This window comes from Triturus cristatus, chromosome 1_2 (genome assembly GCF_964204655.1).
Source record: "Triturus cristatus chromosome 1_2, aTriCri1.1, whole genome shotgun sequence".
Lineage (NCBI taxonomy): Eukaryota > Metazoa > Chordata > Amphibia > Caudata > Salamandridae > Triturus > Triturus cristatus.
In genome coordinates, this window is record NC_140580.1 from 434,424,346 (window position 1) to 434,449,770 (window position 25,425).

The 25,425-nt window shown below is 47.7% G+C and overlaps 1 protein-coding gene across 2 annotated transcripts in view; it reads left to right on the forward strand.

The window, feature by feature from the left end:
* The window catches only part of TNKS2 (tankyrase 2), a 689,601-nt gene that overhangs the window by 635,820 nt on the left and 28,356 nt on the right, over positions 1-25,425 (forward strand). The gene's annotated exons all lie outside the window — the stretch shown is intronic.

A 25,425-nucleotide genomic window follows, 5' to 3' on the forward strand; every position in this document is an offset into this window, starting at 1 on the left:
CTGCCATCTGGGTGGGTGCGGAAGTGTTAAACTACTAAAAAAGCATTTGCTGTTTGTTGAGTGTCAACTCGGGTAGAGGCGGAGTATGACTTCTACTGTGAGCCCACAGTGCTCCAGTATGTGACTATCATTTCGTATTATTTTTTTCACCATTGGGTATGGCGGTGCACCATGGGAGCTCAGCTTCTGAGGAAAACACCAAAAGACCAGTTACAAATAAAGAACTGTGAAAAAGTTTGAAGAATCATGGATCTCAATGCTAGATCGAGTTCTTTTTGGGGGAAATGGTGCATAGTGGGGGGATATCACTGGGTAAGTTCAATGCAGTCTAAAAATGTTATTGATAATAGATGGGGACCCTGAGATTCCTAGTTGCATCTTTGAGTATGAGCCCAGTTTTCAGGTTTTGCCCAAACTGCTATCAGAAGTTCCCCCTTCAACGAGCATTCAGTATATATATATTCTGTTTGCTAAGGGTCCTTAAATCTGACTACTATGCTTGTTTCCTTTTCGAACTCAAAACTCTTTCCACAGGGACATGGTAGTCTTTGCTCTCTGAGCAGCAGCAGACATAGCAGTGTTACCAGAACTTCAAAATCTCTCTGTTGATGGATAACTTTCTCAGAAGAAAACGTTAAGGCTGAGGAATGGGTTGCACCAGGAGGACCTGGATAATGCTATTATTCATCCATAGGTAACGTCACATTACAAGAAAAACTGTAATTCTACAGGCCCCCTTCCCAAACAAGTGCTGAAGCTATTGAAAGACAAGGGATCCTAACTGCCTGTGAAACTCTTGGAAGCCAAGGTACTTTTCAGCTAAAAGAAATACCTGCAAAAGTCCTCAACGCGAAAGAAGCTTGCAGCTAAAGGAGCTTGATAATCTTCCCTTGCTACTGGATCTAAAGAAAACATCACCCATATGGAGTTGCCAAAAGTAGTCAACTCACCTTCAGAGGATGTTTGAGCTCTAAGAGGGAAGGAGGGGTGTCCACTCTCGTATGACAAGTCCCAAGGCAAGAAAACCTCCAACATCGCTGACATCGAAACACAAGAAAAAAGCTATCGAGATTGTGCCCTGAAAGGAATAAAACACTGGAGCATGCTCACTTAAATTCCTAGTACCTAAGGAAGTACCCTGTTGGATGGAAAAGACAATCTGGCTGGTATAGACGTAAAAGATCTCCATTTCGTGGTTTCGATTCACCCTTCACACAGAAGATACCTCAGGGTTGTGTTAAGAGGAGTTTATTATCAGTCCAACATGTTTTGGACTTCTGGCATAAAATCGCCACCAAGTGTTTTACCAAGACACTGGCAGCGGTTGCAGCCCACATCAGGAGACAGTATGTTTATATGTATCCCTATCTAGACAACTGGCTGGTAAAGGCAAGCATATTCACTCAACGCAAAGATAACTTACTATGAGTAGTCAGCCTACTTCTCCAACTAGGGTTCACCATAAACTGGAAAAGGTCATCCCTCATTCTAGAGATGAAGAAAATCTTCCTGGAACGTAGCTCGATACCCTGAAAGCAAACATGTTTCCAACTTTAAAAAAAGTGCAAGCATTACTAAAAATAGCTCACCTGTACCACAAGTCTTGGTCCCTGTAGGCGTGGACAGTGATGAAACTGTTGGGTATGTTGGTCTCTTGTTTACAACTATTCCTGAATACAAGGTTATACATAAAACCCTTTCAAGACTGGCTGAACAAACAGTGGTCACAAACATCCGGAAAATGGGAGGATCAAGTGATTGTTACGGAGAAGGAGAGCAAAGAGGTAGACCAGTGAGAATATGTTGAAGGGAAAATTGTTCAACTCACCACTACGACAGCTTATCAGAAGAGATGCATCACATGTGGGCTGAGACCCACACGTGGTACAGCTGAAAGTGAAAGGGTTATGGTTGAACCAGTAGACAATCATATCAATTACCTGCAACGGAAAACTATTTTTCTAGCACTAAGGGCAGCGCTCCAAAATCAGATCATGAGGAAGAGAGTACAAATCATAACAGAGGCATTAAAAGCTGTGTTCCCACCTGAACAAGTGGTGAAGCGATGAGGGAAGGCGATGTCTTAAACACTATCTAAGCTAGTTTAGTCTATCTGCGAGTGGTGAATAGCAAGACCTATATAGCTATTGGCAAACCATATCCCAGGAGCAGATAACACTCATGCATGCGAGCAAACCTTTTCCCAAGAATGGGAATTAAAGCATGAGCTTGAAGGTTCCTACAGTGGGGAACACCACAGGTGGACCTGCTCGCATCTGCAGACGACACAAAAATGCCAGCCCTTTGCATCCAGGAACTATCATCGACTGTCACTGGAGAATGCCTTTTCAGTTAACTGGTATGTAAGATATGCCTACGCTTTACACCCAGTACCACTGAAACCCCTTGGTAATACAGAAGTTCTGAGCTGACAGCGTGGCTCCTAAGACACATGGTGGCCACATCAGCCATGGTTTTCTTAAATAGTAAATATAGCACAAGGGAGTTGTCAGGATCCTGTAGGAAGCTGACTTTTAATGTGGTAGTGCCAGTGTAAGGACACACCATGCAAAAAGTACAGACAACCCTTATTGGTTTACTGGGCTTAAATTAATAATCTCAATCAGTTTTTATGGTAGTGTGAAGAGGGTGCAGAATAACGCTGGACTCAGTCTCCCAGAGGACAGAGGGGCTCACTCACCTGGTTGCTGATTGGAACTCCGCCCGCACTGCCTTTAAAACAACCTAGCGCTTCCCGCTTCGCGGGAAACGCGTCATGAAGAGGGTGCAAAATAACGCTGGACTCAGTCTCCCAGAGGGCAGAGGGGCTCACTCACCTGGCTGCTGATTGGAACTCCGCCCACAACGCTATATATTACGTAGCACGCCCAGCTACGCGGGATGCGCGCGGGCGCGCCGGACAAAGGGCGGGCCGTCTGTGGCCGTCGGGGGCCGATGGAGGCTTGGCCACTCCCTTTGATCTTGACTGTTGGTTGCTTAGTGAGTTCATATGGTGTTTTAAGCCATAGTAGTTTCGTCCTGGTGGTTTTTTATTGTTATATACTGCCTTACTATCTGCTGCAATGGTGAAACGCAAGTTTGTTGAGAGCAATGGAGGGGGTAGTGAGGGTAGCACTGCACCAAAAGTCGGCAAGAGGAAGAGAGCTAAAAGGGCTGCTAAAGTTCCTGACCCTGAGGGGGCACTGGAACGTATTAGTTTGCTGGTGGGGGAGTGTGAGACTATATACTGGAGTCGGATGAGGAAACTGCTGGAGCTTTACCGGGAGTGCCTGCAGATGCTCGGGTGCATACTAATTCTAGTCTGTCCCCAACTATTCCGGCTATGTTTTGCATTAAGTCGAAAAATGTACCCAGGGCTCAAAGTTGTGCGGATGCGGTTGTTGTGTCTGGTGAGGTGATAGATCCCCCTTCTGGGGTTTCTATGTTTTCTACAGATGCTGCTCCCGCGGTCCTGTGCTCTAATAGATTTGCACCATTATTACATGAGCTGGGGGAGAACAATGTAGATTCCATTGACTCTTCCTTATCCTCACAATCAAGCCCCTCTTGTAACATTGTTAAAGTGCATGAACATCCTCTTCAAACTCTTGTGCAGTTAGTTTACTCACTTCAGGAGGAAGTGTGTGCCTTGAAAGAAGTGATCAAAACTTTGACTGTTGCTGTTGGGAAATGTTCCTTAGAGCGGCCTCCTCCTTGTTCTATCCCCAAGAAAGATTGTATGCTATCCGGGGATATAAGGTCACATTCTCAGGGTACCCCTGTGGGAATGTTAAAAACTGGTTCCCAAGGTAAAAAAGAGGAATTGTATAGTGATGTGGCTGGGGGGGTAGGGGGGGTAGTGTACGCCACCCTGGGGGTATCCTTGCTGGTACGCCGCAGTCTAATTTGAATTATAAGAGGAATGAAGATATGAGTGAGGTCGCTAATAACAACTTCCAGAGACCTCGTGTAAGAAGAATCGTGCAAAGAGCTCCCCACTTTTTCTGATAACAGTTTTACAAACAACAATATTTTTATGACTAATGTTCCGAAATTGTGTAATACCCAGGGATACGAGAATGCTGATTCATTGAAAAACAAGGCGATCCATTGGCTTAGACATGTCAGAGGTTGCCGCTCTGTCATTAGAGATGATATTATTAAAGCAACTAGGTTGTCCTCCCCATTGTCCCCTACTGATTGTATTGAATTAAGGTTAAATACTACCGAACTTGTGGAGAATCTTTTTACCTTGGAGTTTAGGTCATGTCCCCCTAATGGCTCCCCTATCCAGTTAAGGAAATCTATACAGCATGGTTTAGGGTGGGTAAAGCGGGATCAACAGAGTAGCTATAGCAGAGGGGTTTGGTCTTCTCTGGATGGTGTTGATTGACCGAATGCCTTGGGAGAAACAGATTCTAGTAGCCCTACTCCAAGGGAACTAATTGATGGGTCCCTTTGCCATAGTATTGTCAACCCTTATATTGGCTCTTGCAATGTCTTTGTCCCACTTATGGCTTCAGGGCCTAATATTTGCTCTTCTACTATGGCCCCAGAGCAGATTTTGGATTTTATTCTCACGATAAATCCTGTTGAAATTGCCCCTCAACCCCCTACATCTATTAACACATTTTTACCAGTGAAGGGTGGTTCATTAATATCCTGGAATATAGCGGGATTAAATGCCAAGTTGTCCATTGAAGAATGGGTAGCATTTATTAATAACAATAACATGGATATTTGCTTATTCCAGGAGACTTGGTTGCTGGAACCAAGGTTTTGTGTAGGGTATTTAAATTATCATATTCCAGCTAAAAAAGGGGCCCATGGCCGTCCATCGGGGGTGTTAACGATATGGCTTCGACAAGATCTAAATTTAAACAGTAAGTCTATCCCTACTGGGTGTTCCGACATACAATTCCTTAGATTAGAGCTAGCAACCGTGGGTACAAGATCCCCAGTCTTTGAGTTATTGAGGTTGCTTGATTTTCATTCAACTGGTTCCCAGGTGATGATAGTAGGGGACTTTAATGTTACCTTTGATCCCCTGATATTATTTGCGGGAGACGAATTTGAAAATGAAGATACGTTTTGGGGAATCCCCACTACAGAATTGCCTCCTGTAAAAAGATGGACAGAAATAATAATCCAGATTAACTCTCTCTGTATGGAGAAGACTTTGAGGGCACTGAATGGTAGGATGCCTAGTGATCGCAACGGTGCATACACATTTAATAATGGATAAAATCGGAGTCGCATTGATTATATACTTGCGGCTGGGAGCCTGTGGCATGCCCTTGTTGACATTTTGTCTTTCCCATAAGTTATGGAAGGGGGATCCTGAAGTACGGGCGATGGGTGAGTTGTCCGCATCGAATGTCGTGCTATCTAATGATATGCGACGCCTGAGGTGGTCTTGTATACTCGAGAATTCTAATACTCTCCAGAGTATCTCAAGGGAGGTTAACAGTTCTATTCAAGAAATGGAATAGATTTTTTCTTCAAATGGGGAGGTAGGGGACGTAACAACTATCCATACAAGCCTCTTTACTTCCCTAAGATCTTATTTTATAAAGAAAAGGATTACCGGCCAAAAAGCGCTTAAGAGGCCTAGTTAATTGGTATAACGAGGACTGCAGACAGTCAAGGTTATTACTGGGGAAAGCTTTAAAGGACGGCGATGTAGGCGCTGTCCGAGTTAGTAGAAATAACTATAAAAACAGTATTATTAGGGCTAAACGTCAATGGGATGAACTTAAGTGGTTGGATCTATTGGAAGCAAGTACTAAGAATAATAGTAAATTGTTTTGGGGTATTGTGAAGTGGGGTAATGGTGGCCAACCAGAGAGGCCGCAAAATAATGTTGCTCTAGAGAGGTGGGTAGAGTATTTTAAACCCCAATATGCTTCCCACCAGGTCACAACAGCTAGTGTAGATACTGCTGCGGTGATCTCCACAATTCCTGAATTTAGTACTGCAGAAGTGACTCTGGCCCTTATGGGTGTAGCCCCAGGAAAAGCCCCTGGTCCAGATGGGGTTCCTGCAGACCTCCTTCTGAATGATAAAGTTAAGTGGGGGAGGTACATCCAATTGGTTGTTAATGCCCTGGTGCATGGTGCTCCCATCCCCAGTGCATGGAAATTGGCGGAGATAATTCCGGTCTTCAAAAAGGGGGACCGATCGCTCCCGGAAAATTACAGGCCCATTAGCCTGATTGATGCTACCCAGAAGATTGTAGGTAGACTGATTTTAAATTGTGTCCACTTGTGGGTAGCCTCAAACAACATTTTGTCCCCATTCCAAGCGGGTTTTCGTGAGCACATAAGTACAGTGGACCAGGTATTTCGCTTTGTCCTCCTATATTGGAAGATTGTGATTTTGGGTAAGGGGAGTCTTTATGCGGTCTTTGTGGACCTAAGGGCAGACTTTGATTTAGTCCCTCGCCTCAAGTTATGGAAGGTATTGAATGATTTGGGACTTCATCCAGGACTGTTATCTTTAATTGAGAGGCTCCACGAGGATAATTCCGCCAGAATAAGGTGGGGAGGCCAGGGCGAGATAACGGAGGCTTTCCCGGTAGAAAGGGGGGTTCGTCAAGGGTGTGCAATGGCCCCTACTTTATTTTCTTTATACATTAACGGTATTGCTGATCGTCTTTTAGCTGAAAACATAGATGCTCCTTCTCTCGCGGGTGCTAAAATCCCGATTCTAATGTTCGCGGATGACACGCTTCTAATTGCTAAGTCTCCAAGCGGTCTACAGCGAGCGTTGGGTATTTTTGTCAGGAACGGGGTCTTGAAGTAAATGTCAAGAAAACTAAGTTCATAGCTTTTAATCCCCACCGGCATTTTAAAAATTCCTTTCAATTGTTTAACCATTCCCTAGAACAAGTACAGGCTTTTACTTATCTAGGGGTCAATATCCAAAATAATCTTAAGTGGACCAAACAGAAAGAACTGGCAGCTCCAAAGCATAGACAGCTCACTGGAGTAATAAGTGGCGAATTTAAGAAATCACTAACGAAACCAATTAAGCCTGTACTCCAGGTTTATAGTGCCAAAGCAGTTAGTGCATCATTATATGGGGCTGAATTGTGGGGCTTCGAAGGCTTGTCCTCTTTAACCATCTCTGAGAACAGGTTCTTTCGAGGCATTACATCACTTCCCCAAAGTATGATCTGGGTAAGAGTGCCATTGCTGACATAGCTAGATTAAGACCAATTTTATACTGGCGCAGATTGTGGACTACGCCGGCATTGTCCAAGTATGCAGCTGGTTTCAAGGATGTTTTGTCCATGATTGGATCTCGTGATATTGGGTGGTTCAAGGATCTTAGAAAAACCCTTGAGGCGCTGGGTATGAGTGACTTATGGGTAAAGCCTTCGGTTGTTTCTTTTCCGACAAAATCTTATTTGAAAGAAAAATACTGGAAAATGATTAATATAAAGATATTGACCGATTGCAAAACCTCTTCTTTAACTGATGACTTTCTGAATATAAAATTTGTCCCAAGGTTGGAGTTCTTTTGGGACCTTGTCACCAAAGTATTAGACAGAAAGTTGTACTTCCAGTTGCGGGTAGGATCTTTGCCCTTGAATTCTTTTACTGCTCGATGGTCTAATGCCCCCGTGAGCCAAGCTAACTTATGCCCACTGTGCAAGTTTCAAGAGGGAACATTAAACCATATGTTTTTTGTATGTCCCGCATACCTATCTCCTAGGAGGGTGTGGTTGAGACCAATCTGTGAGCAATTGGGCACTAGGTTAAGTGGTGGGGCAATGAGGATTTTATGTACTAGCACATCACCGGTCATTGTTGTAGCTGTGGCAAAGTTTCTAGGATGGGCTTGGATCATACGCAAACGCAGCATTGATGATTAATGTGTTACTGGCCCCTGGATACTAAGTTGCATTTTTAGTGAGAATGTTTGTAATGCTTTTAACCTATGTACATATTTTAATGTTTGCTTTTTTAAACTTATATGTTAATTAAGTTGTTTCTAGGGATTTTTAATGATTTTTTTTGATTTGTATATATGCTGCTCCTGTACTTGTTTATTGCTTTTATGACAAATGTCGAATAAAGCTGTTTTGGATTGGATTGGATTGGATTGGTAGTGTGGTCCAACAGTTTAGGCTTATCAGAGGGTAATGTTAAGCACTACACTGAGTCAATAAATGAGAGAGACACTCAAAATCTGAAACCAATTTAGAAAAACAACACAGATTTTTATATATTTTTAGCCACCAAGATCATCAGAATCAGGTAAGTACTTTTGGAGTGATAGATTTTTGTAGAAATAGAAAATGCAGTTGAATAACGGTTTTGAGGCATAAGCCTTAAAAGCGGTAATAAAGTCATGTGCGAGAAACATTCACTGCATAGATATACGCGTTATTAGACGCTGCTCCGTTCCGGTGTTGGACGCCTGCAACCTTGCTTATCGGCAATTACTTACATACGAACCTTGGAATGATGTTTAATATAAACATGTTGTCCGCCTGAGATCAATTTTGACTGTGGAACCCCTGGGATTATTACCCCCCAGATTTTGGCAGCTACATTGCTTACTTTGACGTGGCGGTCTTTTTAATAATCTCAAGCCCTGTCAGTACAACACTTCCATCTAATATAAGAGGCTATGGAATGATACATATCCACGAGGAGCTTTTCACTTGCTTTTGACGCCTATATCTGATAGAATCATACACCGGACCCTTGTTTACTCTTCACAAGGATTAAACTAATCCATAAGGACTCTGCCATTTATGAACTACATCATCACTCTATGCCCTGAAGAAGTCCTGTTTCAGGACGAAACGCGTCGGCTGGACTGTTTACTAAATCACACTGATGGATTGATTATATGTTTTGGAATTTCTATTTAAATGAAAATTAAAAATGTTTACAATAAGTGACCTCTGAAGAAAATTGTTATTTACAAAGGACTTTCTTATTCTTATATTGTGTATGTGGTGCACCTTTGGGTTTTTTGTTATATACTCTGATTCCTACGGGAATAGGCATTGTTGCGGTGGGTGCCACAGAGTGTGCACACGTCTTTCCCAAATATATAGGGCATTGATAGGGAGAGTGATAAAGGGTTAGGTGCTGACTTAGTGAAGGTTCCACTGTGAGTGTTTGTCTTCCATACTTGTAAACCTTTTTGGACGATGCCCTCTATGACTTAAGGTGCTACCAGCAGTTCAATTTAGCCCGGGTTCAGAAGTGCTGGTTGCGTTGGTAGCCTCGAGCATTACGTTTTAATGTCAATGAAAGAAGTACCTGCAAAAGAAAGCCTACAAGTGAGGACTTGTGAACAAATCCAGCAGAACCCAAAGGGGGGGCTTGCCTATTGAAGGACTCTGGAGCACAGGGACACAGTTGGTTTATGTGAACCCGGGCTGAGGGGCTCAGGTGCAGCAGTGTTTTGTTGCTGTAGTTAGCACTTTGCTTTGGTGACCTTGAGAGGGAGAGAAAACAGGGCAGCAGAGCCACTCTTGATGAAGGCCTAATGGATTCTGAATTCCCTCGTCGGCAGGTCGGTGTTGATGGTGTCCGGACTAGACATGCAACTAGCCTTGGTAGATGCAAGGCCTCTGGTACCCAGGGCATTAGTGCTGAGAGGCTCCTTGAGGCATCAGCATCTCAAGACTTGGGGAAAGTGACAGGGCTGACTTCCTGGACTCACGACTAGCTCTTTCTGGCAAGTTACTCCCTCAGTGGTTCTGATGGCCAGTAAGATGAAGTACCGGGTTAATTTGGTCGGTGTCTGTAGATGCAGGGGGGTGGCTTCTCCACCCCTAGGGAGATGCTGCTTGGTTGTTGAAGGGGAGATCAATCCTCCAGGGATTGTGAAGGCTGTTCAGCTTCTGGACAAGTCAGTCTTTGTGATTCTGGCGCCAGCAGCCAGGCAGGGTTAGGCACCAGTGTCGAAGCTGGACCTCTGTTCTCACGACTTCGGCTCTTATTTGTCCTTCCTTCAGTTCTCAGGACATGAATCTGAATTCCTGGAGCCAAGGGAATCCCTAAATGCTGAATTTTGAGGCTTTTAAGGGAGTTTAGGGTAGTAGCCAAAGGGCCACTTAACCCTGGGGTGACTGCGCCCCCTATATGACCACTTCCTGTGGAGAGTGGTCATAATACTGACCCAAAGTTCCTAGTTTCAACAAATTCAAAATGGTGAAAAACTTTCTTGGCTGTCTGCTTCTGGTGGCCCACCTTAGGGGTGGACCTAGCCTGAAAGTGTAACACGCCTACGGACTATCTAATTTTCCCGCTGCTCTGGTGCCAAATGGGACTCAGGGCAGGGGTGGCGTTCCCCAGGTCTGGGGGCAAGCCAGAGTCTCTTATCAAAGTCTACAGAGGCTTTGAAGCCTCTGGTCTGATATGCTAAAACACCAGCAATCCTGCTGCTGGAGGTGTGAACTTCCTCCAGAGCAGGCACTTTTTCTGACCTCTGAGTTATGCGGACTAACCTACAGGGGGCCAGAAACCTGTCTGTGGTAGCAGGCTGGACGATTTCAGTCAGCCCACACACTAGAGGACTAGTAGTGCTAGTCTGGGTGCCTGTTGCAATAAAACTGATACTGGCATCAGTATAGATTTATTGAGAAGGTGTTTGATTCCAAACACTATTATTTTCAGTGCAGCCATTATGTAGCTGGGTAACTCATAATGACCAATGGCCAGTAAATGTCTATAAAATGGCTGCCTGATCACTTGCAATATATACATAGCAATCACGGGCCTATATGCTTTACTAGAGACTTAAAGGAGGGCTAAAGTCTTTGCCAGTTGGGTTACAATGAGACATTTACCTTGTTTTAAGGGTAAGATCACTGTTATGTTATGTTATTTGGCATTTATAAAGCGCGCGGCTACTCCCAAGAGTGTCCCGGCGCTAGATGGAAAAGCCACGTAACAGCAAACAGAACATCGCAGAAGTTGGTCAGATCGTAATGTTGGTAAAACCATGTTTTTAATTTCCTCCTGAAAGTAAGGAGGTCCGGTATCTGTCTAAGAGAGAGAGAGGTAGGCTATTCCACAGCCGAGAAGCCACCACTTGAAAGGATCTACTCCCTACCCGGGAGAGCTGGACCTTCGGAGTGGAGGTCAAGAGCTGGGCAGAGGAACTCAAGGTCCTTTGAGGTATATAGGGTTGAAATCTTTCCCAAAGGTAGGGGGCTCCAATCTTATGAAAGGCTTTAAAGACCAGAACTAGCGCTTTGAAATGGATTCTTTTCCGCACCTGAAGCCAATGTAGGGAAGACAGAAGATGGGTCATCAGAAAGATGGCCCTGGCCGCCACATTCTGGACCACCTGCACTCGGCCAAGTAAGTAATCAGGGAGGCCCAAATACAGGGAGTTTACGTAGTCCAGTCTCAAAACCAGCAGGGCCTGGACCACTGTTTTCCTGTAAGAGACTGGGAGCAGGGGGAGAAAGTTCCTCCGCATTCTCATCACCCCAAAACAGGCCCCGGCCACTGATTGGACTTGTGCCTTCATAGAGAGAGAAGCATTCAGTTTGACCCCCAGATTTTTCACGGTGGTAACTGAAGAGGTGGGGGGGAGGCATGTCCTGCGGCCACCACGTGTGACATGCTTCTCAAGGATGTGAGCCAAAGAAAATAATCTCTGACTTTTCGGACTTGCACTTCAGTTGGTTTTGTCTAACACAAGAAAATACCTCTGAGAGGCAGGTGTTGATCACATTGCCTTTAAACTCGGCACTCTTCTCGCACGTGAACAAAAATTGAGTGTCCACATACAACGCTATTTTGGCACCGTATTTCTCAACGAGGAGTGCAAGGGGGGCCATATACAAGTTGAACAATGTTGGGCTTAAAATTGAGCCCTGTGGAACCCCAACATTCATGGGAAGGATTGCGGCGGCAAAAGGCAGGGACCAGATAGTTTGTGAGCGGTTATTTAAGAAGGAGTTGAACCATCTAAATACCGTGCCTCCGATACCGCCCTCCTTGAGCCTTTGCTGTAATCTGTTGTGGGGCACGGTATCGAAGGCCGCGGAAAGGTCCAACAACATCAGAACCGCATTGCCTCCTCTATCCAGTGTGGCTTTTGTAAGTTCAGCGACTTCTAGCAGGGCAGTTTCCATTCTGAAATTAGCTCTGAAGCCTGACTGGCTCGGTTGCAGAAGATGGTTGGCCTCCACGTAATCCCTGGTGACTGTGTTGACATATTTCTCCAAGACCTTGGAGAAGAAAGGCAGCAGGGATATAGGCCTGTAGTTACCGGCGACCTCAGGGTCTGCTGTGGGTTTCTTTAAGAGCGGGAGAATTTTTGCGTGTTTCCAGGTTTGCGGCATGTGCCCCTCCCGCTGGGCGGTGTTCAAAATCAAGTTGACTACAGGGTTTATCACGTCTGCAATGGAAGACAGTACTTTAGCTGGACAGGGATCTGATGGTGTGCCGGACTTAAGAATTTTCATGTGCCAGGGATTGCTCCAAAGTGATAACGGGAAACTTCATAAGGGAGAAAACAGTATTACAGCAAGCGTCAGGGGGCAAACCAATTTCTGCCTCTAGCGCTGGCGACTGAACTTCGAAGGAATCCTGAATGTTTTTAATTGTATCATGGAAGAAAAAGTCCAAACGACTGGTCCAATCGCTCATGGGAACAAACGGGCACCCAATTGCAGTGGGAGAAGAGAAACATTTTACAATATTGAAAAGTTCTCTGCTTTCATTACCCGCCTGATCGATTTTTGTGGAAAAGAAGAATTTCTTTCCCTCAGACTTTCCTATAATGGTCTTTCAAAGCCTGTTTTTAAATGGACTTATCAGTGGGTCTGTAATTCATCCGCCACACTCTTTCAAGGCGTTTACATGCACTTTTACTTTTCCTTAGGGCTTCCGTTAATCAAGGGGCAGAAACTCTGTTTAATTTAGCTGCCCTTGAGGTGGAGAGGGGGGGGGGGGGAGCACGGAGTTGGAGCCAATGCTCAAGAGAGTGCACATCCCTCTCGAGATTACCGCTGAGGGGAATAGGGAAGCGACTCAGTACGCATCTCAATGCCTCTGGCGAGATAAGATTTAAGGGCCTAAAACTGCTAGCACTGGTTTTACCCTTTGGTTGCGGCCTATCTGGCTCCCTACATACTCTAAAACCTATTAAGCAGTGGTCCGACCAGGTTAAGGCGAGGGGGACATCCATTTCGATCCGATTTGATGAAAAGATCTGGTCCAATGTATGACCTTTTTCATGGTGGGAAGACAGACATACGGAGTTAGATTAAGTAAGTTGAGGGATTCACGCAACCTCATAGGCTCAGGCTCCAAGGGGTTATCCATATGGATATTGAAATCTCCAAGGACCAGGCAGTGGTGATGGACTGATGTGCCGAAACGGTCAGAAGGAAACCCATGCTCTCTGCCCCCTCTGTCTTCATGATCGGTAAAGAAACGCAGCTGAGAGAACCCCTAAAGATTAAGGCCACACCCCCTCCTCTCCCCGTAGGACGATCCTTCCTTTTGACCTGATAACCCGGGGGAATCGCGATAGCGATAGTGGAATTGGAGGCGTCCATAAGCCATGTTTCAGTTAGGAACATCAAATCGGGAGTTGTCAGCTAACAGGTCGTAGAGTTGAAGCTCATGTTTTTTTACTGAGCGTGTATTCAGAAGGAAAGCCTTCAGGTAATTACCTGCACCACCCTGTTGGATTCTATGTATACCGGTGTTGAATTTTACATGGCGTTCTCCAGGATTGGGGGAAGCTACCCAGTTGCAGTATTTACACACAGGAAGATCATCGCACAACTGCATATGGAGGTGAGGTCTGCAGTTCATACGTCTACCGATGTTAAGAAGGCAATCTCTACCATACCTGATCAAGTTAAGCTGCTCTGAAGGTGAACAAGCAGCATTTCCGGCCCCGGCCGCCTCCGGGATGCTGATGGGCGCAGACAGGCTTGCCTTAGGCACCCGCTGCGCGCTCGCGCAGCATCCCGTTTTAAAGTGCCCAGCGTGCAACAACTGGACCGCACCGTCCTTAGAAAAGATGGCAATGTCGGTCCAAAAGCCACCTAGAATCAGGGTTCGATTCCCCTTTCCTCTCCAATCAAATTCCCAGTTTCAACACACTCCAATTCAACAGCAGTGCTGATTTAAAAATGGTTATAATTGTTTAACAAGCATTGGCATAGCCAATAGGTCTCGCGTTTGGGACCTTATAAGTGTTTAGTTATCCAGCACAAGTGTTGCATGGCTAAACACTTCTAAGGTCCCAAAGGCGAGACCTTGTTCCGTTTCAATACCAATTTATAGAGACCCACTATACGCAGACACCGTCTGCTGCAGGCTTCAGAGTGGAATCTGCAGATCTGTTAGTGAAGAGTAAACACCAAGTGATTCCCTTCCATATAAGGAGAACGCACGTTACGTCAGTTTCATAAATACAACCGCCGCTGACATAGTGTACATCACTTGCCAATCATAGTGTATGTGCGATTCTGCTTGTCGTATATGTGTGTGAGTATTTTCATGTTTATGCACATAATAGGTGCGTGCTCACATATATTGGTATGTGATGGAGAGATGTATACTGATGTGTATTTATATATATATATATATATATATATATGTGCACACATACATATTCACAAACATATATTGACATGAATGTTTGTGTGTATGTGTACATATACCCATATGTATTTATGTCACATATTTGTATGTTTCTAAAATATGTACGGTGCACTAACATTGTGCATAAAAGACGTGTGTTTGCATTCTATTTTAGTACATTACGTGTAGCCATGTACACGCGCACACACACATAGTTTGAGCGCCATATACTGACAGATGCTAAGCTATAAATGAGTGTAAAAAAACGAAGTATCGCATTTAAACGATATTTACAGGGGCTTATCAACATATACGCAGAAGCGTCTAATGGAACAATAAGAATGATCGGGAAAACACGGATGGCCAAATAAATGTTTTGTACCAACTTAATTGAAGCCATGCAAGGAAACCTCTTCAAATCCGCAAACTGTTTAATGTTCCTGTCAACTCCTTAATAAACTGTGGACCAAAAGCGCTCATCTTCAGCAGGAGCAGCCTCGGCAGTATATGAACAATATATCGCTTAGTTTGCGGCAGTGTGTCCTTTATGTGCGTGTGTTCACGAGATGCAAGGACGTTCGCTCTGTTTACTTCTCTGGGTTCGAGAGTTTGCGCGAGCACTGTGCCCTCTTTTTTTTTATTCCCGCCTTTGATGCATTGGTAACATTTAATTTATTGGCGCCTATTAATTTTTAACCACAAAGAACTGCGGATGGAAACATGGAGAACGTTCGGGCTTAAAGGCTCTGCAGAGACAACCACAGGGGTGCGCTACACACTCTTTCAGCCTTTCAGCTGTTTCAGAAGGCGAAGCTTTTCTGGTAAACACTGGAACATGCTCACCTGTAGTAGTGAAGCGGGGTACGTGATGTGGAGTTTGGGAACTCGGGAACCACCCGTTCGATTCTTGGTGTCAGCTAAACATCTTGTGATTCTGGGCAAATCACTTAATCTCCACGTGTCTAAAACCCTTGTTTAATGTATCTGGGCCTCACGCTCCAATACCCCCGGGACCAGTTCGCTCAATATACATCATTTTGTCGTTCATTTGCGCTAAGAAGTAGGGATTGGCTCAATTTGGGAACTGTATGAACTGAAAGTGCTCAATTTGGGCAATATAAAAAATATAATGAAAAAAAGATCACTAACTGAACTAGGAAGAACTGATAATTGACTAATTCACTAACATTCCCGTCGGACTACCTAAATGTCTCACTCACTCCCTCATCCCGCTGCTCACAATTCCCCTGTTCACATATTCCGATGCACATTATTTTGCCAGGGATCGCAGAATCCTTATAATACAGCGAACACACTGGTGTCGGTATTAGTGTCCCAAATAAAATGATAATTTAAGAAAAGTTACAACAAAAGAAAAACTCAAGAAGCCCAGTGTGTTTAGTGTCAAAAATGGTAATACTGATTTAGACACCCAAGTAGGCTTTTTGGTATGTCACAAACCAATCGACTTCTCCGAATCCTAGAGAGAGTAGCAATATTATAGTCACACACCAAGCAGGTTATATTCACTTTGCTTCATTCTTTCACCTCTTTAAAGCGCATGTCCACGTTTTATAACCATTAGGCAACTTATGCTGGGGCTTGATCGGGGCACACGTGAACTGTGAGGCACAATCACCAGTATACAATCAGTCAGCAGCCTCTCCGGTCTCTGCAGAAAGGAGAGGCGAGGGAGGGAGGGAGGGTGGGCGTCGGCGGGGTTTGATTAACAAAGCCTCCTGGGATCTCCTCACCAAAGCACCGACACCCCTTCCTGCATCTCACCCTACAATGTGCCTGCAGCGCAGAGTTTACCTGTCAAGGATCAGTCGTACTGTCTGCTTCATCTCACCTCACAGGAAAACAAAGCATCCACTGCAAGTGTGTCTGTAAACAGAGGGCCCGGGCTCATCAATCAATAGCACGTTCGAGCCAGCTGAGGAAGTGCCTTGAATTGACGAGTACATGCTACGCTCGCGCACTCACGCGCCCTCTCTGATGTGACGTCCGCGATAACGCAACTGGGGTACATGCCGAAACGTCTGGAGCTGCGGAATTCTAAAAGCAACTGCAGGGCTGAAGAGAGGGACTGAGAGACATAAAACGCAAACACGGTGGACCACGGGGAGGGTATTGTACTGTACTGGGTCATTGTTTGAGATTTCATGCACGTGGTGACAGAATAATAAAGAGACAGCTTCAGGGAGGCGAAGAAAAACAAAGACCGCTTTAGAGGGATGGAGGAACAACACAGACAACTGGCGAGAGAGGAATGCGGGGCAGAGAAGAACAGAGTCCGAGGAAACCGAGAACAAGCCCGGGAGTGGTGCACGTGCGTGCGCTAAAAGGAATTTAACAAGGAATGACTAGAAAGGGGAGGAGTGGTGGACACAGGGATGAAACGAGATGTGGGAGCTGCTGGTGTGCGCGTGCGGTCGCCACACCGAGACTTGTGTTTTGAATTATCGCGCACGCAACAGTGCACGATAATTCAAAACACATGGCGCCCGTGCGGGTAACTGCAACCAATAGGCCATGGGCGGAGCATAGCGCTCGCCTTTGACCAATTGTGTGCTGTCTTTGTTAAAAAGACACACACAAAGGCCAATAGCCTCGGACAAAACAAAAAGCACACACACAAGCGTGTGCGGGCGTGAGGTGAGATTTCAAAAGCCCTTACATAAAGTCTTCGCCAGAACAGCGCAAAAGTTTCAGGTAAAGTGCAAAATAAGCAAAGTTATCAGCGAGTTCAGCATGGGACATGAATGTCTGTTCAGTTACGGGGTCTGGCACTGGGGGCCTGGTTAGCAGGGACCCAGTGCAGTCAAAAAAGCATTAGTATTAGGGCAAAACTTGCGGCGACTGTGTAAAAAAAAGTGAACTTTACTACAGATCCCCACCCAAAAGAACACATTCACAGCAAGAGGGGTGGGGGGAGGGATGTTTCACCCATATCATTGGCAACTGCGATTGTTGGCCTGACATAGCAGAATGTGTCCATCTAAAGCTACTATACAAAACACTTGACACCATTATCAAAGAATGTGGACGTTCCTCAAGAAAGTGCCGCACTTTATGGTGGAAGAAATAACTCGTATATGGTGTCAGATAGCTGACATGTTGTAGTGGACTGGAAATTAGCATATGGATCATTAAGAGTTTGTCTGTAAGCAATTACAGCATTAGGGGCGTACACAATAAACACATTTTTGGTATTCCACAAATCAAACTGTTCATGAAAGCAGCAAAAATGCTTTTTCTCCCATGTACAGTTTCCCCACCACGGTGAACCCTAAACCTAGTATTGGGTGGTCTGATGATGCCACGCTTTGAGCCCATAAACAAGGTTGCACTTAAGTTTCTCAATGTAAAACAGCATTCCTTGTAGCAGTCACATGATAGTAAATAAACTACAAGCACTCCCTGCACATAATACCACTACATAATCTATGCACAACTTGTGAATCTAGAAGACTTCATGCTGCAAAAGAAACCAGTTACTTACTTGTATTTATGGTTTTGCAGCTTAAAGATCTTTTAGATTCACTTGTGATCCTCCCCAATATAGGAGAGCATTGGAGATTTAAAAAAGAAATTGAAAATGGTGATCATTGTGTGCTTGGCGTTGACGGCCTACTTGGGCTCCTCCTATGTAAAAAAACAAAGGTAGGAATTTTTTTTTATAGTATAACACTTACAGTCCCACACACTAGATAGCGGGATTATAGACAACAAGTGAATCTAGAAGATCTTCTACCTGCTAAACCGTAATATTTCTGATTGATACTTCTAACTGCAAATGCTCACCTTAGAATACTCTCAAATGCCAGCCTGAATCTGTAAACTTACCTCCAGCAAACCTCCTGTGCATTGCTAGTTGGCGCCGTGCGACTTTGCATTGGTCCCATACCACCTGGAACTGACGGAGTGTAGCCACAAATAAGCACCACCCGAGTGCACTGATGATAGTTTTTGTTTCTGAGCCTTCTTATGTGGATCCAGGGCTCTGCTCCGCTCTCAGTTTCAGCAGCCTCCCTACAATTTCCAGATTTAGTCCATTGTGCTAGGAAGAGATGTCCCCTCCTGAAGTGATAGGTTTCAAACCATGCCATTACTGTAGGATGCAGACCTGTATGAGATGTCTCAGTTGCTTCGCTCATGACACGTCTCGAAATTATGCAACATATGCGCTCTCATGCACCCGGAGACGATCCAGGACCGAGAAGGGACGTTTTTCATTTTCGAACATAGGTAGTAGTCACGGCCCACGTGTAAATCGCGCTCTTTTTCAGAGTTGCCGAAGGGGACTATATCTACATTTATGGTCTAAGTTCTCCTGTAAGTCAAAATCAAAGATCAAACACAAAAAAGCAAAGCTGGATTCGACCCTATCCTGCCACTCTGTATCAAAAGAGAAGGTGCAAGGGCTTCATGATATTAGTCAATCTCCCTGTAGGTCCTCTCTTGCGGAGCAGATTCTTCAACTGATTCCAGTGCGCCTGAGTTTCCCAGGCCATTGGCACTGCTGTAGCAGATGGATGCCTTCAAGGAGGCCATGCTGCAGATTTTTGGTGCACTTCCAGCTTCCTTGGTCATGCTTTTGTGCTCCATAGAACCACAAGGGTCTCCTAGCGCATCAGTTTTCTCTGCTCAATGACACCATGGGGCCTGCTCTGGGCCCTCTACCGACTCTGGTACAGACATTAACTCCTGCCCCAAGACCTGTCTTGGACCCTTCCTCGTCAGCACCAGTACCAACGCCACTGATGCGGATTCCGATGTCCAAACTGACCCAAATTCAGACTGATCTTGACAGATGTTGTTTTACAAGAATACAAATGTGCAGCTGGTCATCATACAACCGGACTCTGAACGAGGGACAGATACACCAGTAGAGGCTCTATTATATTTTGGCTCTGATTCGGAATAAGGTACAACCCAAGGAGGAGGATGGTGGGGAGGAGAAATGATTGTCTCGTGTATCAGTGTACACATGGCAACTTTTACATGGACTTACAAGAGGCCAGTAGGGTTGATACCTCCCCTAAAACAGGATTTGACTCTAGCTCTGTATATGATATACCACTAGGTGGTTACACCATGTACAGAGCCCAGATATTTCCCAGAAATGTACAGGGCTCAATGTAAACCCAAAGTGCTCTATTAGTGGTAGTGTAGGCGAGCAGCCTTAGGCCTAACACAGAAGAGTGTAAGACATTTATTGCACAACATCGACCAGTAAGGAGTACCCGACTCAAAATGGGGATACACACCAATTTTATAAAACTAAGCTTTGTCTGTGTTTTATTTTAAGAACAAGATCTTCACAATAAGGTAAGTGCATTTTTAGGTTTAAAGCATTTTTATTAAGACAAAACAAAACATGGGGGAGGGGGATAGGAGGTTAGGGTTACATACAATACAATAAAAGAAAAAGGTGCAACTCAGGAGGGTTGGCGAAGGGTAGTTCGGTGGTCCAGAGGGAAAGCACAGAAAATGAAGGCAAAAAATACAATCTATTGAATCCCCGCGTGCATATCCAACACCCCAAATCTGAGCAATGAAAGCCAGTAGCAACTCAACAAAGCACAATCCAATCCCCCCCAACCCCCATCCCCCCAATAAAGGCAAAAGAAAAGAAACAATACCCCAACTCCCCCGTCCAATGGCTCCGCACTAGGTTTATCCGCCCCAAAAAGCCCGCACCCCCCCCATCCCCCCCCCCCCCCCCCCCCCCGGAGGATCCCGTCTCACGTTTTAGTCTAGTCCGCCGGGATCACCGGTGGCGTCAGCCTAAGAAGCCTAAGATACCTCGGGCAGGTGAGCTCCCGGAATTCGGTGGACAGCAGCGCTAGGAAGGGTTGCCACAGCTCTTCAAATTGGTCTATCTCCCCCGCCACCGTAAGCGACAACTTCTCCATTCCCAGCACATGCCAGAGCCTATGCAACCAACCCGTAATGGAGGGAACAGTGGTGGTGCGCCAGTGGATGAGGATGTTCTGGACCGCAGACCCCAGCGCAATCGCGATCTGCCTACCCCTGCGGGACTTCAGTGGGTACATTAGGTCATTGGGGAGGCCCAGCAAGACATACGCCGGAAAGCGCGGCAGCTCTATCTCAAAGTGCTTATCCACCTCGTCCAAAACTTCCTTCCAGTAAGCGGTCAGCACGGGGCAATCCCAAAGAATGTGTGAGAGGGTACCCTCCTGCCCGCAGCCCCGCCAGCACCCCCCGTCAGTGTGTCTATGCATTTCATACAGTCTCTCCGGGGTGTAGTACCAATAAGTGGACACCTTAGTAAAGGTCTCCGTAAGGCCCGTATGATAAGCAGAGTGCCGCGCCCGATACGCAATTTTGTCCCATTCCTTGTGGCTGAGTGTCCTACCCAATTCTCTGTGCCAGCGCTCCCTCCCTGGGTTATAATAGTGAAACGGCGGGGGTTGTAGGAACTTGTACAAATCGGTAATTAGCTTAGCATCGGAGGTCCGGGTAACCAACCACCTCTCATACGGTGTAATTTGACGAGCAGCGGTGTCCCGCACCTGGGGCTGGAGGGCCCAATGCCGAACCTGCATGTAGCGCAATCTGTCCAGCTCCGTCAGGCCGAATTCCCGCCGAAGTTGCTGAAAAGGAATCGCGCCCTCCGGTCCATAGATCTGGAAGAGCACCCTGCAGCCTGCGTGCACCCAATGGGAAAAAGCTCCCGGCTCCATCCCTGGGGAGAAGTCCGGGTTACCCACTATGGGTGTGAACGGCGAAGGGAAGGTGGTGAGGCCCCGAACCTCGCAGACTGCATCCCACACCCTCAGGGGGACCCGCGTAACAAAAGAGGCGTAAAGGTTAGGGTGGCGATGCGCGCGGCGCAAGAATGGAACCTCTTGTAAGGTGCTGCCCGCCACTGCCTGGTCTTGAAAAAGCCAGTGTTTGTCGGACTCCCACCTGCTCCACTCCACCAGATATCGCAGCTGCGCCGCCTGAAAGTACTTACGGAGGTCCGGGATACCGAGACCCCCCGCCTCCGGGGCAAGCGTGGAGAGAACCCTCTTCATCCGCGGCTTTCGGCCCTGCCAGACAAAGCGGGAGATGTCAGCCTGCGTTTGTCGTATCCAGCCCACCGGGGGCTGGAGAGGTAGGGCCCGAAAAAGATACAGTATCTGGGGCAACACCGTCATCTTGACCGCCGCGATTCGCCCCAACCAGGACAGTAGGCCCTTGCTCCAGCGGCCAAGCTCCTCCTTGATCTTCCTTCTGAGGGAGGTATAATTGGCCGCAACCATCTCCGGTAATGCGGGCGCCAGCAGAATCCCCAGGTATGGCACCGTGGACGAGGACCACTGCATGGGGAAGAGCCGCTGAAGGTCCCTCCTGGTATCCGCAACCAGGGACACATCTAACGCCACCGACTTGCTCATATTCATTTTGAAGCCGGCCACACGTGCAAAGGTGTCCAATTCCTGGATGCAAGCAGGCAGCGACCTCCTAGGGTCGTCCAAGGTCAACAGGACATCGTCCGCATAGAGGCTAACCGTGTGGACATACTGGCCCATCTGGACCCCAATAGCATCCGGGTTGTTGCGAATCCTCTGAGCAAACGGCTCCATGTAGAGGGCAAACAGAAGCGGCGAGAGGGGGCAGCCCTGCCTCGTGCCGCGTTCGATAGCAAATCCACCGGAGCTACACCCATTGACCCGCACCGACGCTGAAGGATGCTTATAACAGTTGAATACCATGGTCCGGAACTTATCACCGATTCCCAGTTTCCTGAGAACCAGCTCGAGATATGGCCAATGAACTCTGTCGAAGGCCTTCTCCGCATCAACTGACAGCAGCATCCGCTCCCCCGGGATCCGCGAGGCCTTCTCCAGAACATGCGTCACCCGCTTGGTATTGTCAACCGTCTGTCTGCCGGGTACAAAGCCAGCCTGGTCCGCCTCCACCAGTCCGGGGAGGTGCAGGCCCAGCCTGGACGCCAGAATCCCCGTATACAACTTGAGGTCGACATTTAAATGCGAAATGGGTCGATACGAACCGCAGAAAGCCCGGTCTTTCCCAGGTTTCGGGATTACGGAGACCGTCGCATTCAGGAGATCCGGTGGGATAGCTCCCGGTTCGGAGAAGGAATTAAATAGCCGAGCAAGGACAGGGGCCACAGCCGTGCAAAAAACCTTATAAAACAGAGACGTGTACCCGTCTGGGCCCGGGGCCTTACCATGCTTCAGCCGCGCTATAGCGGAAATCACTTCCTCAACATGGATATCCCGCTCCAGATGGTCCGCCTGAGCAGGATCCAGCACCGGAAGGGCCACTGACTCCAAATAGTCTTCGGCGTCCCGCGGCGAGGAGGGCTCCTCAGCATACAGCGCCTCGTAGAAGCTGCGGAAAGATTCCGCTACCTCTGCGTCCCCAGAAACTACCCCCCCGTCCGTACCCACCAGTTCCTTCACGACGCTACGCTGCCGCGTGACCCGGAGCCGGTGCGCCAGGAGCTTACCACATTTGTCCCCCCCAGTGTAGAAGGCATGCTTCAAGCGCAAGGCGGCATACTCCGCCCTATCAAGATCCAGTGCCGACAGGAGTTTCCTCGCAGCCTTCAACTGCCTCCACACCCTTGGGGCCCCCGTACGACGGTGGACCTGCTCAAGCTCCCGGACCTGAACGGTCAGCTCGTCCCTTTTCCGTTGCCGCTCCCTATTTTCGGCTGAGGAGATGGAAATAAATTCCCCCCGGAGGACTGCCTTCAATGCCGCCCACTGTGTCGCCTGTGAAGTGTCGGTGTTGCTATTGTGAGTTAAGTAATCCTGTATGACCTCCCCAATGCGTTTCACTACAGACTTTTTGTGTAAAAGGGTATCTCGAAGGCGCCACACCCCCCTAGCGGGAGAGGCCGCCGGCCACTTGAAAACGCCGGCGACTGGTGCATGGTCAGACAGGGTCAGGACCCCAATGTCCGCCGCTGTGGCGGCGGCGCACATCGGTCCACTCACCAGAAGATAGTCCAGGCATGAGTAGGTTCGGTGTGCGTGTGAAAAGTAAGAGTAGTCCCTATCAGTGGGGTGCATGGAGCGCCAAAGGTCGTGTAAGTCCATTTCCGCAATCTGGGCCTTCACAGCCTGGGACAGTTCCCCCGTCTGCGGTTAGCGCTGCGCCGACCTGTCCATCACAGAATCTAAGACAATATTAAGATCTCCCCCCAAGATGACATGGCGGTCGGGAGAAGCAGTGACATCCACCAACACGGAGTCCAAGAAACGTTCTTGGTGGTCATTTGGGCTATAAACGGAGCCGACCGTGAACGTTATGCCTCCTAGGCGCATGCGATACACAAGAAGCCTCCCCTTCTGTTCAGCATGCTTATACAAAACCTCCCCCCTAAAGGAGCTCGCTAGAAGAATGGCTACCCCCGCAGTCTTGTTCGCTGCCGAGGAGAAGAACTGGGTGGGGAACTTAGCAGAGCGCAGCCTATGGCAATCCCGGGACAATAAGTGGGTCTCCTGCAAAAGGTATATGTCCGCCTGCGTCCCCTCCAGCAAAGATAAGATCGCTCTGCGCTTCACAGGGTTATTCAGACCCTTAACATTAAGGGTCACTACCTTTAGGGCCGACATTCCTCCCGGGGGTCAGGAGCGCTATGCAATGGGCAAGGGATCAGCGGGTGGGGCGCGCGGGCCAGTTGCGCGGGACAAGCCAAAGCAGACCAAGCGTGGGCACGGACGACATCGGACGGGACTTCCCCAACCCCAAAACAACCCCTACACCCACCCAAAACACAACCATGGCAACTAGCCAAATGCGAACTTAAACACCCCATTGTCCCAGTCAAGCCCCAAACGGGCAAGTCCGTAGAAAAAAGCAAAGTGGACGTTCAGCCACTCACCTCCATCCGCTCCCCCCCGACCCCCCTGCCCCATACCCAGCATTAAAGAAGCTGAGAGCATCTCCCCCCGGAGTGAGTGTTAGGCCGTCATGGCCACACCGGTGGAGCCGGCCGAGTCCCTGGCCGCCGCCCTCAAAGCGTCGGCCATGTCCGCCCTGATAGTAGGGGAATCGGGACGCCCTGCGCTGGCCGCCGATTGTCTCCTCGTCGACCTCCGCCGGCTCCGTCTCTCTGAGCGCCTCCACGACGGTGTAGCCCCTTCCTCCTCCGCCGCCGTAAGCCCCAGGACCCCACAAGTGTCCTGCAAGGAGCGTAGCTGATGCAGCACCCCATTCCACCGGAAGATCAGGCGGAAGGGATGTCCCCAAGAGTACGGCGTCTCATGTTCGCGCAGAAAGTCAGTGGCAATCCTGAAGGACCTGCGTTTCTGCAGCGTGATGGCGGATAGGTCCTGATAAAGCGCTACAGGCCGCTCCCGGAAAGTCAGGGGCTGTTTCCTGCGGGCCTCAGTCATGATGCGTTCCTTCAGCGGGAAGTCGGGCAGGAAAGCCAAAATGTCCGGTGGGGGTGCCGACGACTGGCGCTGCCGGCCAACCCTGTGTGCCCTATCAATGCGAATAGGGAAGTCTGCAGCTTCCCCCAGGATCTCCCGGAACAGGTCTTGCAGATAGCCCTCCAAGTCGGTCCCTTCGTCCGTGGACGGCACACCACGCACTCGGATGTTGTTCCTCCGTGACCTGTTCTCAAGGTCCTCAGAGTGGGCCTGGAGCTCAACACACTGCTCCCGGAGGCGGAGAACGTCCTGTTGAAGATGGACTATCTCCTCGTCCCGACGTTGGGACTCCGTCTCCACCGTCTCAACTCGCTCGCCAAGGCCCTCCACTTCTCTACGCACTTCCCGGACCTCGCTGGCCACTTCCCGCTTCAGCGTCTGGAAGTCCTCTTTGAGGGAGCTAAACAGTT